Source organism: Nyctereutes procyonoides, unplaced genomic scaffold (assembly GCF_905146905.1).
Source record: "Nyctereutes procyonoides isolate TBG_1078 unplaced genomic scaffold, NYPRO_anot_genome, whole genome shotgun sequence".
NCBI classification, from domain to species: domain Eukaryota; kingdom Metazoa; phylum Chordata; class Mammalia; order Carnivora; family Canidae; genus Nyctereutes; species Nyctereutes procyonoides.
Window position 1 is genome coordinate 23704700 of NW_026575132.1, and position 16154 is coordinate 23720853.

The following is a 16154-nucleotide window of genomic DNA, read 5'->3' on the forward strand; positions in this document are numbered from 1 at the left end:
CCCAACACCCAACCCAGGCGAGGATGCCAAGGAGCTTTGCAGTACAAACTCACACGGGGTGGGGGTGGGGAGAGGCCTTCTAGACACACGGGGGCTCCCCTGCGCTCCCGGAGCAGTGCCCTCCTCCCCCCGGAATGCAAGAAGGGGGCACGGGGGACCGGGCTGGGCTGCCTACGGGGCAGGGAGGCGGGGGGGGGGGTGTGTGGATAGGTGGAGGGGGGGGGTCGAGTGGAAGAAGCGAATATTCAGGAGTTGGTGTCCCCACTGAAGAGGAACTCGGTCTCCCTCCCTCCCACCCCTTAACTAGCCAAGGCTCCGGCTGCAGGGAGAAGCATTTTCTTATTAGCCAAGTGGATATATACCGTGCCCAAGAAATTCTTCCCAAGCTTTGGGAAATGGCTGTCTGCTAGTGTCTAAGTTACTATGTGAGGTGTGTGTGTGTGTGTGGTGTGTGTGTGTGTGTGTGTGTGAAGGGGAGTGTTAGTGCAGGATGGCCAGCTGAGGGGAGTGAGCTGAATTAAAAAGAAAGGAAAAAAGAAAAGAGAAGAAAAACTAGATTCCCCCCACCCCCCAAAGTCCGGGAAAGGGGATAGGGGATTTGATTAAAAGCATTTTTTTCGCTGGTGGAGTGTGGAGTGACTGTCTTTGGTCATAGGATCAAGGGGTGGCCACCTTCCTTCGGCTCCTTGTTGGCCTAAGGAAGCTCTGCGTGTGTGCAAATGCTGCATGCTTGTGCACGCTTGTGGGTATCTGTGTTGTGTGTGTTTGCAGGAAGGGATATTCATACAGCAGCATTGAAGGGAGCAGTGACTTACAGAGACTGGCACGTTCCAGAAGATGCTAAGTCTGAAAATCTTGCCTGGTGACCTAACGGGTCCTGGTGTGGGGTTTTGGGATGGAAGGAAGGCAGATGGGAGTGGTATTTTCCCTCCACATCCCCCCCCCCCCCCCCCGGGCATCTCTGCTGGCGAGGGCCACATCTCTGGAGGGCATGGGTGACAGACCGGAGAGGCACCTTGTTAGGTTAACTGGCACACACAGTTACATCTCAGGACAGCGAGCTGACAGGGCCATAGGACTCGCTCTGAAGAGATCCTGCCCAGCAACATTATTATTCTGTTGGAAAGCTCAGGCAACCTCTTCGAACACTGCTGGATCCCTTCTTTCCTTAGGAAAATGAAAGAAAGCTAAAATCTTGAAGGAAAGTGATGATTTCCTTTGTTTGTGAAACTGACCCAGTTGGGTCAGAGAGAGATGACCTGTCACTGCTGATAGGTCACCTCCCATCTGGGAGGCCGTGGGGGTGGGATTCACCCCTTTTACATTTCCCCTGGCTCTTTGGAAGTGCTCTCACTTTCCTTTGGAAAAGGGGCTGCATTTCATGAAGTTTGCCACTAGACTGCACCCTTATCTATGATAAGAATTCTTTCTGTAGGACTGCTTTTAAGAAAATATTTCTCTTGCCGGTTTGGTTCATTTGGTTCAGGAGCATCACACTGGATGCTGTTAACATTCCCAGATCGCGATCTTTCTACTTGCTTATCTGTTTGCTGAAAGGCACATTTTAAAAGGCTAGAGGTTAAAGTTGTGCTTTTGTTTGTAGTGCCAGAGGGGTTTTAGGTGTTGGCTGGGAGAGAGAGGAGGAGCTGCCTGTAGTGATGAAGAAACCAAAACAACAACAACAACAAAAAACCCACCCCAAACCCCCTCCCCCATCTCAACAACAACAAAAAACCCCAAACTACAAGACCTGTTTGCATTGCCTCTCCCTTCTCTCTGGGGGTCTGGGAAGGTAGGAGGAGAATTCATATTCAAAAATTCCGTTGAAATATTTGAGGAACCAGGGAGATCATGTATAATTTTCCCTTTTGTGTCAAGTTCAGACTAGAAGAGCGGCCCAACGGTGTGCGGTGTGTGTTCTGACCCCTGCTCCTATTTCTGCACCAACTCACCAGCAAAGCTGACTCCAGGCACACTGGTAGCATTTAAGATGAATGGGGAAATTGTGGTGCTCCTTCCAGAGAAACATGAGTGGCTCCTTCCAGCCACCCTCTATTCTGAGAGAGACGGCCTCCAGTGACACGTCTTTTTTGTCTAGCCGACTTCCAGTGGCTGGAAAATCAAATGTGTGAGGACAGGTAGAAGGAAGAGGGGGATGATTCATGGAGAAGACGAGAAGCCTGCGGAGAGAAGGAGGAGGAGGTGGTGGCTGGGGCTGGTCCCAGGGGTAGGGTGCAGAGGGGCCGCGGGGCGCGCATGCTCTGCAGCTCCATAAATGTTAAGTGACCATTCCGTGTGTCTGCTTAGAAGTGGGCTCAGTCACGAGGGGTTGAGAGCTAGGGACGGACCTGCTCTCCCAGGCACCTGGCGTAGGCTTCTGAAGAGAACATAAGGGAATTCTCAGTAGCTTGGGGCTGTCTGCAGTGGTTTGGTCCAAAGCTGGGACAGGCCAGATGGGTTTGCTTGCACGAGTCCCTACCTAACGTGACAGTGGAGGTGAAGACCTGCTACATGCTCTTGGATTATGGGGCATGCCCATGGGCCTTTCTTGATTCTGCTTCCTTCCCCACCTCTACTCCCTAGGCCTAGATCTGTTCACAATCACCTTTGCAAGACTGCTTCTGGAGAAAAAAAAAAAAAAAAGTCTGCGTCAGTGAATTTAGTTAAGAGGGGCTCATTTGATTCCTGCCAGATGCCCACGTCGGAGGCCAGGTTCCCTCCCCTCCTTTATTGCTGACTTGCTTTCCCTGCCGTGAACTTCCCGACTCTGCTTTCCACCCTGGCATGCCCGAGTTTTGATGCCCTTCAACCGCATTTTTCTTGGAGAAGTACGAAGTTAAATATCAGCCACTTGTGTCTCATCCCTTCGAGATGTCTCCTCCCCATTCCTTTAAAAAAAAATTACCTGCATATCAAAACCAAGTTTCAAGAAATGCAACCTGGTGAAAGATGCTTCTGTATGGACCACTTTTCAAAAGGCGTGTAGCATTTTTATCTTGTGGGGCTTGGTCATTTTCTGTGGAGTTTCTAAGTGGTTTTCAAGGCAAGGGTGACACCTGAGAGCATGGTTTGGGAAAGCCGGACTTTTGATAGGACAGTGAAGTATCATGGGTTCCTCTGATTCCGCTGGAAAATTGTCAGCTAAGGGTCTTTATCCTTTTCCTTTTTGTGTGCTACTCTCCTCACTGCTTTGGACAGACTTGTGGAAACCCTTCCCTGCAGTGAGTGGTTACGTCGCCTTAAGGATCTCATGGGATTGCCATCGGGCCCTTGGTGGAGACCAGCACACATCCGGCATGCTAATGTTGCCACTTCATCCTCTAAACCTAAGGTGCTTTAAGAAATAAAGCACCCAGTAGCTCAGGTCTCTCCCCAGACAGAGGGAAGTTCAGCAGGATTGAGGTCCGTGCGGATGGGCCCAGGGCAGCTCTGGTGTAGTGATGGGGCTGAGGGCTAGGTGGCAGAGTAGATACATCATTTCGAACACGCCTCCTTTCTAGAAGGGAAAGAAGCAGATGCTGGTGGAAGTCTTTGGCAACCGGGCTGGGGGGAGCAAAGGCACCGAGGGAGAGCCACAGCGATAGTCTGTGAGTCCCCTGTACGTGGCCTGGGCCTTGGCACTGCCCTTTGCCACGACAGCCCCGACCCAGTGGAGGTGGGACCCCTTCCAAGTCCCACTGGCAGCCCCGGTCCTGATCGCTGTACCGTGGAGACAGGTACGGCCAGGTCAGAACTTGATTACTTTGGGTTCATCAAAGAATGCCCTCAAGCTTCTCTGAGGAATAATTAGAATATGACCTTCAGCCCAGGTGCATAAGAGACGTCCTTTCAAGATGTTTAAATGGGAATTACGGTGGGTTCCAAGCTTCCGAAGAGGGGAAAACACTGTAACAGCCTTTGAGAGAGCTTTGTATCCTTCTCGCAGTGTTTTTCTCGGTTTTACATGAGGTTTCTTACGGAACAGGATCAGAACGATTTGGAGCGTGAAACCGTGAGCTTACTTAGAGTTGATATTGTCGTGGTGCTCGTTACGGTGGCAATTTAACTGCAGTCCACACTGACCCTAGGGCTGACTTTTGATGGAGCTGGAGCCAACTATGACTCAGACTGACTTATACTTCTATGTGAGCAATATAGAAGTTAATAGTGTTAAGAATTGATGTTTAGAAGGCTGCTGGAACCCTTCCAGAGAGATAGGGCAGGAGAGGAATAGCTCCATAAACACAGTTTCTGGTTGGAGGCCTTCTTGGATCACGGGATCTGACATGTTTGTGCAATGGACAGCCCTAGAGCTGTGTTTGAATTTTGGAAAAATGAGATTAACTAGACAAAAAATGATCTGTTGTGATTAAAACAAAACAAAATAACGTTGGTAGATTGAGATCTGGGAGGGAGGGGGATGGGCTGGGTAGAGAAGATGGACTCACATGGGCTTGGAGGAGAGCGAGTGTGCCTTAACTGCCCGAAGCAGATGCATCTGAGCCATCAAAAGGCTGAATAAAACCACTGTGCATGGTTGGAATCTAGGTTCCATCACAGTTCAAGGGGAAGAAACCATAAGAGCTAGCTAACCACCACTAACCTATAGGGCAGATTCGCGTGATTTCGAAAAAAGATCCCCTTCCTCAAGACACTTTACAACTATTTGTCAGAAAATTGTTATAAAATACAGACTTCGTTAGAACAAGAAACTTTGCTCCCCCTTCTGGGAAATTGTCATAATGAAGTGAATGCTCGTATCAACTGCATCTGCTGTATGAAGAGTACCACTTAGATTAGGCTCTTACCGTGTAGTGCTCAACCTGCACAACCGTATGTGGTGGCCCTTGTTGGAAGAGTTGAGCCTGGCCTCCAAACCATTAGGAGACACTGTTTTTCTACTGGTGCAGGAAGGGTTGGCCCAGTGATACGGTTTGATTCATTACCAGAGTTGAAGAATGGGTTTGAGCCCCTTCAAAGCAGCTGACTTTGGCCGTGTTCTCATTTGGACCAACCCATGCCATTGTGCCATTCCTTAGAGAAAACCATGCCTTTCCATGCTCCCATGTCTTTGCATGAACTGTTCATTTTGACAAGAGTGCTTTCTCCTCTGTTCTGACTAGTGGACTTGTCATTACTAAGGACCAGATGAAATCACAATCTATTTTGACAGATTTCCCCGACTCACATGTGTAGTTTCCTAAAGACACCCCACTGTGTAGCAGCATTTATCCTACATGGTTCTCTGTGTGTCTTCATCAGTAAAATGGTGTGTGTGTGTGTGGACTTATTTTCTACCCCATATGTGAGCCTTGTTAGTGTTTACTCAGTATGACCTATTAGACTGAAGCTTTCCCTTTAGACAGAATGTTTTGAAGGACCCAAGGTCTTACTCCTGTTGGTATCTTATTTCCACTTTTCCTTCTTCCCCTACTTCTTGGCCAGGAGCCCCCAGCCCAGTTCCTAGCCCCGAAGACCCTTAATAAAATACTTTTGAATGAAAAACATTCACTGACCTCTAACTATTCCAACACTTTTTCTAAGCACCTAGTTCTACTTCTGCCTCATTCTGACTATTGGTAACGTCCATGTTGATGCATTTCTATCTCATCCCTTTATATACTAGTCTGGTCAACTCTTTGTGTCTCAAATGTGAATAATTTAAATAACAGTATTTTGACATCTTTTAAAATAACAGTGAACTCCAGTATACTCCTTTTGTTGGACCGAAAATATGTTAATTGTAGTGTAACCTAAAAATGTACGTATTAAGGCATAAGCTCCGTAAGCTTATCTCACCATAAAATCCAACAAATATGTAAATGAACTCAATCAAAACTAAAAACCCAACAAAACACAAAGTGATAACATTAATTTAGTGTGTTGATGTTTAGTTGATGTTTTGCTGAAAAGAAACCACTCATGTCATGATTATTGTTTAACTTACTGTACAAGTTTTTTAAGCTTGGTGTATACACATTTGATGTCCTGGTTGGTGATTTAGTTCTCTCGCTATTTTTTTTTTTTAAACTACAGTGGAGTCATGGTTTATGTAGTGGTTAAAGTCAGCTTGAAACACAAAAATTGAGTATAATCAAAATTACCCAGGAGAACTTCAATCACTTGCAGAATGAAATGGTCCCATGACATCTTCACTTTCGTGGCACAGCCTCACATTCCCCTAACTTGGCTCTGGTGCGTTCATCAGGGTCGGGCTCACATCCACTCTTGAGCCCAGCGACCATGAAAGTGGTGCCACTTGGCTCTCCTGCCTTCGAAGACGGAACATGTTTTCTAGAGCTGCCTGCAAGGCTGGCTGACATGAGGAATCTGCACATAGCTGAGTGACAAGCTGTGGACAAAAACACAGATCAAACAAAAATAAAGAACGTGAACAGGGGGACCCGGATGCCTCAGTCGGTTAAGCATCTGACACTTGGTTTTGACTCAGGGGCCTGCGATCAATCCCTTCCGTGGGCTCTTTGCTCAGCTGGGAGTCTGCTTGAGATTCCCTCTCTCCCTCTGCTCACCTACCCCTCCCAACTTGTGCTCACACTCTCTCTTTCAAAATAAATAATTAATTTTTAAAAAAGCACATGCGAGAGAATGAACATGAATAGTGTGTACTATGATGGTGGGGAGGCATGTGTTGGAGATTTACACGGAGGTGGCATGAGGCTAAGAGGTGTGGGCTACCGATTTGCTGGTAAACGCAGGTGCTGGAGTGGAGGTACCACGCATACAGCATGAATACATGACTCCCTAGACCCTGCCACTTGTATAGACTTAGAGCAGGTCTGGGCACCGATTGGACCACCAAGCAGGGCAGGGAAGTGTCTTCATCATAAGCCCACTGAAGAGGCGACATCTGTTTGGCGTAAGGATTGAGAGGCTGAGGGAAGAGATGTGGGATTTATGCAGCTAGGAGACACTGCATGTAGGGAGAGAAGGTTTCCCTGAGCCCCATGCTTTGTTCTCGTGTTTGTTCTGGTGATAACTATTTTTAAAATTTTTTCAATTTTATTTTAACTCCCGTGTAGTTAACACAGCATTACATTAGTCTCAGGTGTATGATACAGTGATTCAACTCTTCTATGCGTCATGCAGCCTCACTCCAAGTTTTCAATACCACTGTCCTTCCAGATGAAAGCAGCTCAGCCTTGAGCAAGTTACTTGACCTTCCCATGGCTCAATTTATCCTTCTGTAAAATGGGCTGTGGTATCAACCAATGGGTTGGCACGGCACTTAAATGAGAAAATCTCTAAATCACTTAGCACAGCACCTATTCCATCGTGTATTACTTTGCTAGGGCTGCTGTGACAAAGTCTCACAAGCGACAGTTTATTGTCTCACAGTTCAGGAGGCTAAGAGTTCAGGACCAAGGTGTTGGCAGGCCCTGGATCCCTTGGAAGTTGCCGGGAATGATCTGTTCCAGGCCCCTCTCCCAGCTTCTGGTTGTTCCTTGGCTTGTGGCAGCCTGACTGCAGCCCATACATGTCATACCCCCTGCGTGGGTATCTGTGTCCAAATTCCCCTTTTTAAAAGGACCCCAGGCCTATTGGATTGGGGCCATCTGCTCCAGTATGACCTTATCTTAACTGATTATACCTGCAATGGCCCCATTTCCAGACACGTTCATGTTGGGAGGGACTTGGGGTTAGCACGTCAACATACGAATTTGGTGGTGGTGGTGGGGGTACATAATTCGACCCATAACACATAGTAAACGCTCAAGTACTAGTTGTTATTCACAATACCTCCTCCAAACACCTTTCCATGGGGGTATTTTTACAGCCAGGTCTGTGTCTCTGTTCTCAATGTCTTTCCAGGCCTTGATTATGTCTAGCAAGAAAGTGTCCTGAGAGCAGGTGACTTGACTGAGGGGCTCAGTTCTGTGCTGTCCAGAATCTAGAGCAGCAGTGGGCAGACCCAGTGAATGTTTGTGGTTAAATGAATGAGGTCTATTTCTCTCTTTCTATTTATTAATTTTTTTTTATTTCTCAGTAGCCAGCCTCTCTCCCTAGTTACCTTTTCTAGATTGCCAAAGCATTAAAAGCAAAAGACATGAAACCAAACAAATCTTGAATTCCTTTGTTGATAATTATTAAATCCTCCATAATTGCTTGCTTCCTGCAGCCAGTGAGAAACCCAGCCAGATGGCAGAGGGCAGAGGGGTGCTAGTGGGGGTGGGGGGTGGAGGTGCCTGTGTTGGGAGATGGGTAGAGCCCACTCTGGACACTTCCTGGGGCTTGATTTTGGCCAAGGCTGGGGTGAGGGGTTGGAATCCATAGGACCCAACTCTGAGTGTCTGGGAAGAAGCCGATGAAGTCAACATTGGCTCTATTGGTTGAAAGTCAAAGTCAAAATGAGAAGCCATGGGCCTGGACAGGTAGGTACAGGGGCTTTATCTGGTCCTCAGAAAGGTGTGACAAATGCCGCCCTCATCTGGTGCAGTGGCTCTGTGTCCACAAACCACCAGTGCAGACCCAAACGATGTGGTCACCCGTATCAGAGGTTCCTGTCCCCAAAACATGTCAGGAGCTGCCTGAGTCTTGGACTCAGGCAGGAACTGGAGTGTGAAACGTAGACAGAAAGTGCTCTGTAATCTAGAGACCCAGAGATGAACTGTCATAGGCTAAGGAGCTCTGAGGTGGTGTCCAGACTGGGCTCCCTACACGCCCCCCCTGAAAAAAAAGAGAAATGAGTGAAAACTTGCTAATAATTTACTAGCATCATGAAGGTACTTATGTATCTGTCTCTCTACCTAGCTGTTTTCTCGCAGCTGTAGAACAGATGTCGCAAATGCACACAGCCCCTGGCAAGAAGCAGGAAGGATCCAGGCTGTCTGGGGGCTGGGGAGAAACACGGGTTCAAGGTGGGCAGTAGCAAAGCAGCACTTTCCGCCTATTGGTACCATTTGGGGCCAATTAAAACCGTGTGGGCTCACCCTCCCCGGCTGTTTTGATTAAAGAGTTAACTGGTTATTTAACTTTATTTAAAACACCTTTTTTATTGTCAAGACTCTCCAACTTACACGCAGTAGGTAGAGGAGTATGATGATGCCCATGAGCCCCTCCCTCCGCCCCAACAACCATTCTTCAACAGCCATCCTGCCCCACATACATGGCTCGAACCCCTTCCTCCATTTCTACTGACTGAATTTTAACCTACAATGAAAATGTGACTCTTCAGCTTCAGGTACACTATTATATTTATGGAGCTTCCTTCTTACACCCTGAACACTCACCCAAACATTCTCGAAGGATAAATTGGAAGATAAATGATTTTCTTCCATATTATGGAGCAAGAATTTGGCCAATACAGGACTATTTGAGGAAAGTATGGAGGATACATGACTTTGAGGTTCTAGAGTCGGGACATGTGAGAGGATGGGTGGGAGGCAGATGATCCAGGCAGAGGGAGCACTGAAGAAAAACGGAGAGAGGGTGGTGGATAGGGTTTGTCCGGGGAAAGCTTGCCTGACCATGGACAATACAGCAAGGCTGGGAAGAGCAGGGTTGGTGGGAGGGATCCGGGGACCATCCATACAGATGCGTGATAAAGGTATGAACTCCCAGAGGGAAGGCTCTGCGCAGAAGAAAGCACCATGGTCTGGGCTTAGTGGGAGAAGTCGAATTTTACCTGCTGTCACACTCAGCATCACAGGAAGGCCACCTGCTGTGGCAGTGCTGGGGGAGGAAGGGCAGGTGGGGGACACCTGTTTGACTTGATCTTGCTGAAGAAGGTCAAGAAATGTTCATCATGTCAAGGTAGGAAGAGGTTGGGATGTGTGGGGAGAAATGAACATTTGAGATAGCTAAGGTGGACTGGGGGAGAGAGGACTCCTGGGAAACAGATGGGGCGGTGAAGGAGGGGGGATGGTGAGGAGTGGCTGCCTGCCTACCCACACCTCTACTCACACCAAAAAGTATCTATTCCAGCTCAGAGAGAGAGAGAGAGAGAGAGAGAGAGAGAGAAACAGGAACAGACACAGAGACAGGGTGTGTGTGGGGAAGCAGCTCTGCAGGTTTGAATTCCTAACTTTGGGGAACATCTAGACCCTTTAAAAAAAAAACTCACCTGACTAGTTCAGGCTCACTCAGGATAATCTATTTATGAATTGACTCCATCAACTGCAAATTAATTACATCTGTGAAGTTACTTCACCTTTGCCAGGTGAGGTACCACAATCACAGAGGTGATATCCCACCACCTTTGGCATGTTCTAGTGGTTAAGGGCAAATTACATGTCCCACCAACACTCAGGGGGAGGATTTTATATAAAAACATGGGCCATGGAGGGGGGGTCCTCTTAGAACTCTGCCCATCATGATGCTTGACAGGTCAATGACAGTTTTATATTTTTTAATTGCTATTATTTTTAGAGCAATGACATTTTTGTCCTCAGGGTTTCCACCAGTAAAATAATAGGACTCTGAGTCCTTGGACCGGTGCTCAATCTCATGCATAGACCCAATTGTCAGGAGAGAAAAGATTTGAGAAGGGAAGAGACATGACGTCATTTTCATGCTTCTCAAGCTCTGTAGTGTTTCAAAAAAATTCAGAGGCTCCAGCCAGCAAACTCAAGTCAGCAAGCATTTAATGAACACATGGTAGGTAGCACGAGGCACCATCCCTCACTTTGTGTTACCAGGGGCACAAAGATGAGCATGTTTCCCCATCACAGAGATCTTTATAGTTTTCTATGGGGGATCAGACACATATCATCGATACAAAGTGGCCTGAAGGTCATATCTTAGGAGATGCAGAAAGCACACCTTGATAATGGGGACCATAATCCACACACCATGATAGAGGTCCTGTGGTTTCTGGTTGCATAAGCACCGCTTGTCTCTCTGATTGCCCTGGGGAGTATGACCAAGTCCAGGGAGGAACCTACAAAGACTGTTAATGCCAGGCTGTGCTTGGCTATTGGCTGACATCTGGTCAACCCCATGGTAATAAAGCTGCACAGACCTGTAGTGTCGAAGAGACAGACCTCTCCAATGAACGGTTGGGTTTTCCAGCTCCAACTTCCAGGGGTTATTCAAAGTGTCAAGGGTGTGAGAGGAGTGGAAGACATTCAAGAGGACTGACGAGGAGTGTTTGGGCTGGGAGTGGAATCTGCTCCCATCCTGAGGCTGGCCCAGCCCAGCCCATCTCACCCCCAAGTCTTTGAAGTGTGCTACCTGGATGGTGAGCTAAGCCATGCTTGGCAGGAGGGGAGGGAGGCTGTGTGGTCTGGCACAGAGCAGAGCGGAGGGGCAGAGGGACCAAGCCTGAATCTGCAGCTGACTCACGGCACCTCTCGTGCCAGGCATTTCACCATGCAGTCCAGCTGGAAAATGAGGAAAAGACTCAAATTGGGATCTCACTGAGAAATCTAGATGCCTTTTGGGAGAATAAACAGGGCCGTCTTCTGCTCCCTTTGGTCTCTGTTTCCCTGTTTCTGTAAGAATGTCTGTGTGCCTGTTTCTGGGTCTTCAAGGGTGTGTGCATGTGTTTTAGCTTTGATCATTTCTCTCTGTTCCCCTACCTCTTAATGACTGTGTGGATCAGCTTCAGGACTAGGTTCTAGTCTCAGCCTCTGTCACTGTCTTCAAATACCCCTGGACAGAGCCCATAGCATGGTTCCCCCCCCCCCACCGCCCCCCAAGGCTCCTTTAGGTTCCTCTCCAGCTCAAGTGAGGTCTTGATGTCTGGCATATCTTCTGAGTGCCATGTCTCAGCAAGCCTCTGCCCCTCATCTTGACGATGGAAAATGCTGGGGGTAGGAGGAATAGAAAAAGCTCTCAACCTGGCAAAGGCCTTGCACGGCTTTGGTTCTGTCTGTTGCTGGAGCAACGGCAGGGTGTTTTTTTCTTTTTCTTTTTCTTTTTCTTTTTCTTTTTCTTTTTCTTTTTCTTTTTCTTTTTCTTTCATTCTTTTCTTCTTCTTCTTCTTCTTCTTCTTCTTCTTCTTCTTCTTCTTCTTCTTATTTTTATAGGCACAGGAACAAGGAACAACTGAAAATCCCTCCTATAAAGTAAATTCTTTTCTGTGGCCTTGGGTTTCATTTTTCTCTGCTGTCCTTTACCTTACTCCCAAGATCTTCAGCTAGACCAGCCTTCTTACACCTTTTTTTCCTTATTTGCTTAGGAAAAACACATCATTTTCCCCCCTTGGTCTTCCTGTCCCCTCCCATTCTTCACCCCTCAGGGTGATTTTTGGTGAAAAAAAATACCTTTTATTGTCTGCATTTCATTTGAGTCCATGAACAGAGGGAGAACCTTGTTCTATGGTTGAGTGTGTCTATGAATGCATTGTCAGGAGTCCTGCAGGGCTAGGTTGGACCATAATGCCTCCACCTATTAGCTGAGAGGTCTGGTGAGTGACCTTTCTGAGCTTCAGTTTTCCTTGTCTGTAAAATGGAAAAAATTAGCCCACTGTGCAGTGTTCATGAGAGTACTAGCAGTATAACATGTGTAAAATTCTTAGCATACTGCTCACTGACTGGATGGCCTTCTGACCCAAAGTCCCAATTCGTCGTACTCACTGTGGATAAGGGAGAGCATGTCCTCTTTTAAAGATAGCTTTAACTCCTCCGTCAATGTATTCCTCTTTCCCTTCTTACCAGGCGTCATGATGTTGGTTCTGCCCTCTGCTCATGGGTAACAAGGCTCAGTGCCTTGAACTTTCATTGCCCCATCACAGTGATTGCCTCAGGGAAGGACATCTGACCCCATCAGGACTCATTCATCAGTTAACTGAGACCCTTAGATCCTCTCTCATAAAGGTGAGTGAAAGGCACAGAAGGAAGGACCAGTCATGGGAGTTGAAAAGTCTTAGGAGACTAGGATATTAGAGCAACCACATGAACAAATATTCAGTGGCAAGTGAGGAGGATCCACAACCAACAAACCAGAGACACATGAGAATCGCTCCGAGTTACAAAACACTTTGGTTTTCTTGTTCCAGGATCCTATGATATCTTCCCCATGATTCCATGACACTCCTAATACCCTTTTGACAGCCCTTCTCTCCTCTTGAACTAGTCAGAGAGGGTTTCCATTCTTTGCAATCAAATGAACCTTCACTAACATATCTTCATGGATTTTCTGATTTTGGGTGGTGCTGGGCCATCACGGAAGTCCTCTTCTGCCACCATGAAGAGTGTTAGGATTGTGTATTTTTACGGCACATTGACTGTGCAAGATGCTGCATGATAAGGGTTCGTTATTTGGTCAATTTTCACCAGCAGGAAGCTGGTGGAAGGAATTCCACTCTCAGGAAGCTGGAAGGAATTCCACTCTCAGGAAGCTCCTGAAGAGCCCAACACTGGTCCTCTAACTGAAGGTCGAACCCCTCCTGCATCATTCCTTTTATTGCTTCAGGGAGCCTTGTAGCTCTTTCCTTTTCCTACAAATTGTGTGGATTCTCAGAGATCTGAGATTTTCTTTCTGCCTCTTAAAGACTCTGACTTTCTCAGGGAAGATGTCCTAGAGATACAAAATCTGTTTGAAAGCTTCAAACTATATCGTGGCCTTGAAAGATGCCTGATGTTTTAGAACTTGACCCTACCCTTCTGAGAATTCACCATATAGTCATAGACCTCATCCCTTTGGTCCTTTTGACAATATCTGGTTAGTTAAGTAAACCCATTCTACCAACCTGAAAGTAGAAGTTCAGAGGAAGAGTGGTTAGCAGTATGGATCTCTGAGGCGAGTCAGCATTAGAAACCCGAGGAGAACACCTCCTTCCCCAACTGTCACAGGCTCACTGCCAAGCTGCCCGTTAGAGACCTGAGCCTTGGGCAGAGCTCATTGCAGCATGAGTCAAAAACATGAGAGAGTCTTGTCCACACGTGCCCAGCAAGAAAAAGGCCCCCAACAGAGATGTTCCAAGGAGCCCTATCAAGGATTTGGGAGATCTTTGCTCTTCTCCACAAGGAGAGAGAGCTCATCAAATTGGAGGGTACATAGCAATCCAGGTGATGACCAGGGGAAGGACTTAGAGGTGCACTATCTCCATTGCCATGGCCATGTTTAGGGAGTACGGGGTTAGAGGCCTTTTGTAATAGGCACAAAAATCTATCCAGTCCTTTAATAATAGATCTGCTAAGACACCTCTACTGCTGTCCTGGATATCTCTGTGTTGTGACCTTAGAAACCAGCTAAGCCACTTTGATTTTTCTCTAGCACCTGGGAATTAAACTCTTCACAGGAACCAAGGCTTTCAGCCTTTTCTCAATCCAAACCAGTACTGTCACGGAAGGAAAGTTTAGAATGACAGAGATAACCTTTGGGTACACTAAGCTCACACTTGGTGAATTTGAGCACCCCCACATCGCTAATCTTTGAGTCACTGACCATATTTTTGAGTGCAGTCAGGTAAGGCAGACGGTAAAAGGCCTTAAAATAACCTACTCTGCCCTGGATCTCAGTCTTGGCAATTTTCAGGTGATTATATGAAAATAGGGAAAATTTGCAACAGATCAAAGTTGATGTTTAAGGTAGAGGGTCTGTATGGGGCTAGGTAAGAGCTAGAGGTAGGTGTCTTAGGGTTAGGGATGTCAGATAAAATACAGGATGACCAGTTAAATTAGAGTTTCAGATAAACAATGAGTAGATTTTAGTATAAGTATGTCCCATGCAATATTTGAGACATACTTACGTTAAAATTTGTTGTTTCTCTCTCTGAAATTCAAATTTCACTGGATGGCCTATGTTTTTATTTTTACCTGACTACTCTCTCTGGGGTGGGCCAAATTCCTGGCACCTCCAGGTTTGTGTGAAGGTGGTAAGTGGTGCACGTTTGCATGTGGGAGGCATGGGTACCAAAGCAGATGGGAAGGGTGTGTCCGTATCTCAGGAGGAAACCGTATCTAGGGCAGAAGTCATCTCAGTGGTTTTCATCTTTGGCTTTTGAATGATTCAAACATTATTAATTTTCTAGTTCCAAACATTTCCCAAGAACCTGGAGATCCTTGGAGTGTTTCAAAGCCCCTTGTGAAACTTGGGCAATTCGTCTCCTACATTAAATTTCCCCACGTGGGGAGTGCCTGAGTGGCTCGGTTGGTTAAGCATCTAACTTCAGCTCAGGTCATGATCTCAGGGTCCTGGGATGGAATCCCATGTCAAGCTTCCTGCTCGGCAGGAAGTCTGCTTCTCCCTCTCCCTCTTCTCTCCACTGCTTGTGCTCACTCCTTCTTTCTTTCTTTCTCAAATAAATAAATAAATAAATAAATAAATAAATAAATAAATAAATAAATTAATTTTAAAAATCTAAAAAAAATTTTAAAAATTCCCACCAGGTCATTTGGAAGAACGAGCTAGCTGGGATTCTTAGAGTAGTGTGTGGATATTTCCTCCCTCTTTTAATCATTTAGAGTTGTTCTCATTAAACGCCTCTTTCTTCCCTTCGATGAGCCACTGGGGAGATGAAATATGAAGACAGAAGCTGTAGGAGCTTAGGCACGGTTGGGGAAAATACATGGACTCTTCTTAGAGGTTCCAGCACAAGAACAAGGGGCATCCAGCAAAGGCTTTGTGGGTACAGTGAGAACAGACTCTGGCCTAAGACTCAGGGAAAGCTGGCAGGGGATGAGTCAGTCCATGGCAGGTCTAGGAATGGAAGACTCTACACTGCTGGCTCTGGGCTGTGCAAAGGGAGTGGCAAGTGAGGGCTTTTAGCCCCAGGCTCAATCCTGGAGGAGGAAAGGGAGGGACAGGCGGCATTACAGGTTGCAACCAACTCCAAAGCCTTGCCCAGAGCTTTTTGGTCACCTTGGAATTGAGGGATAAGCTCAATTGCCAATCTGGGGTGTCTGGATCTTTTTGTTTAAGATGGATTTGCCACTGTTTGATGCTAGCTATCAGAGGACTTGGCCAGGGTTAAGTAGTGTTAAGTGCGGGATGGGGGTGAGGAGGTGGGCTGGCCCCAGGTTTCTGGTCCTGGCAAGCTCTCCTTGAATGGTAGGGTAGGACATTGGGACTCTTAGGGTAGGATAGGCTCTCTGGGACCAATTGTTCCTGGTACATCCAATGGGAGCGTCTAGCCCTCTCCTGGGTGAGCTTCTCTGGGGATACACTGGTCCCGGCTCTACTAACTGGGAGCACACACCGTGTCTCAGCACGGGGCCACCTAGGGCATGGGGTGTTCAGCCCCAGGAGTGTCTCACTTCCGGACCCAGACA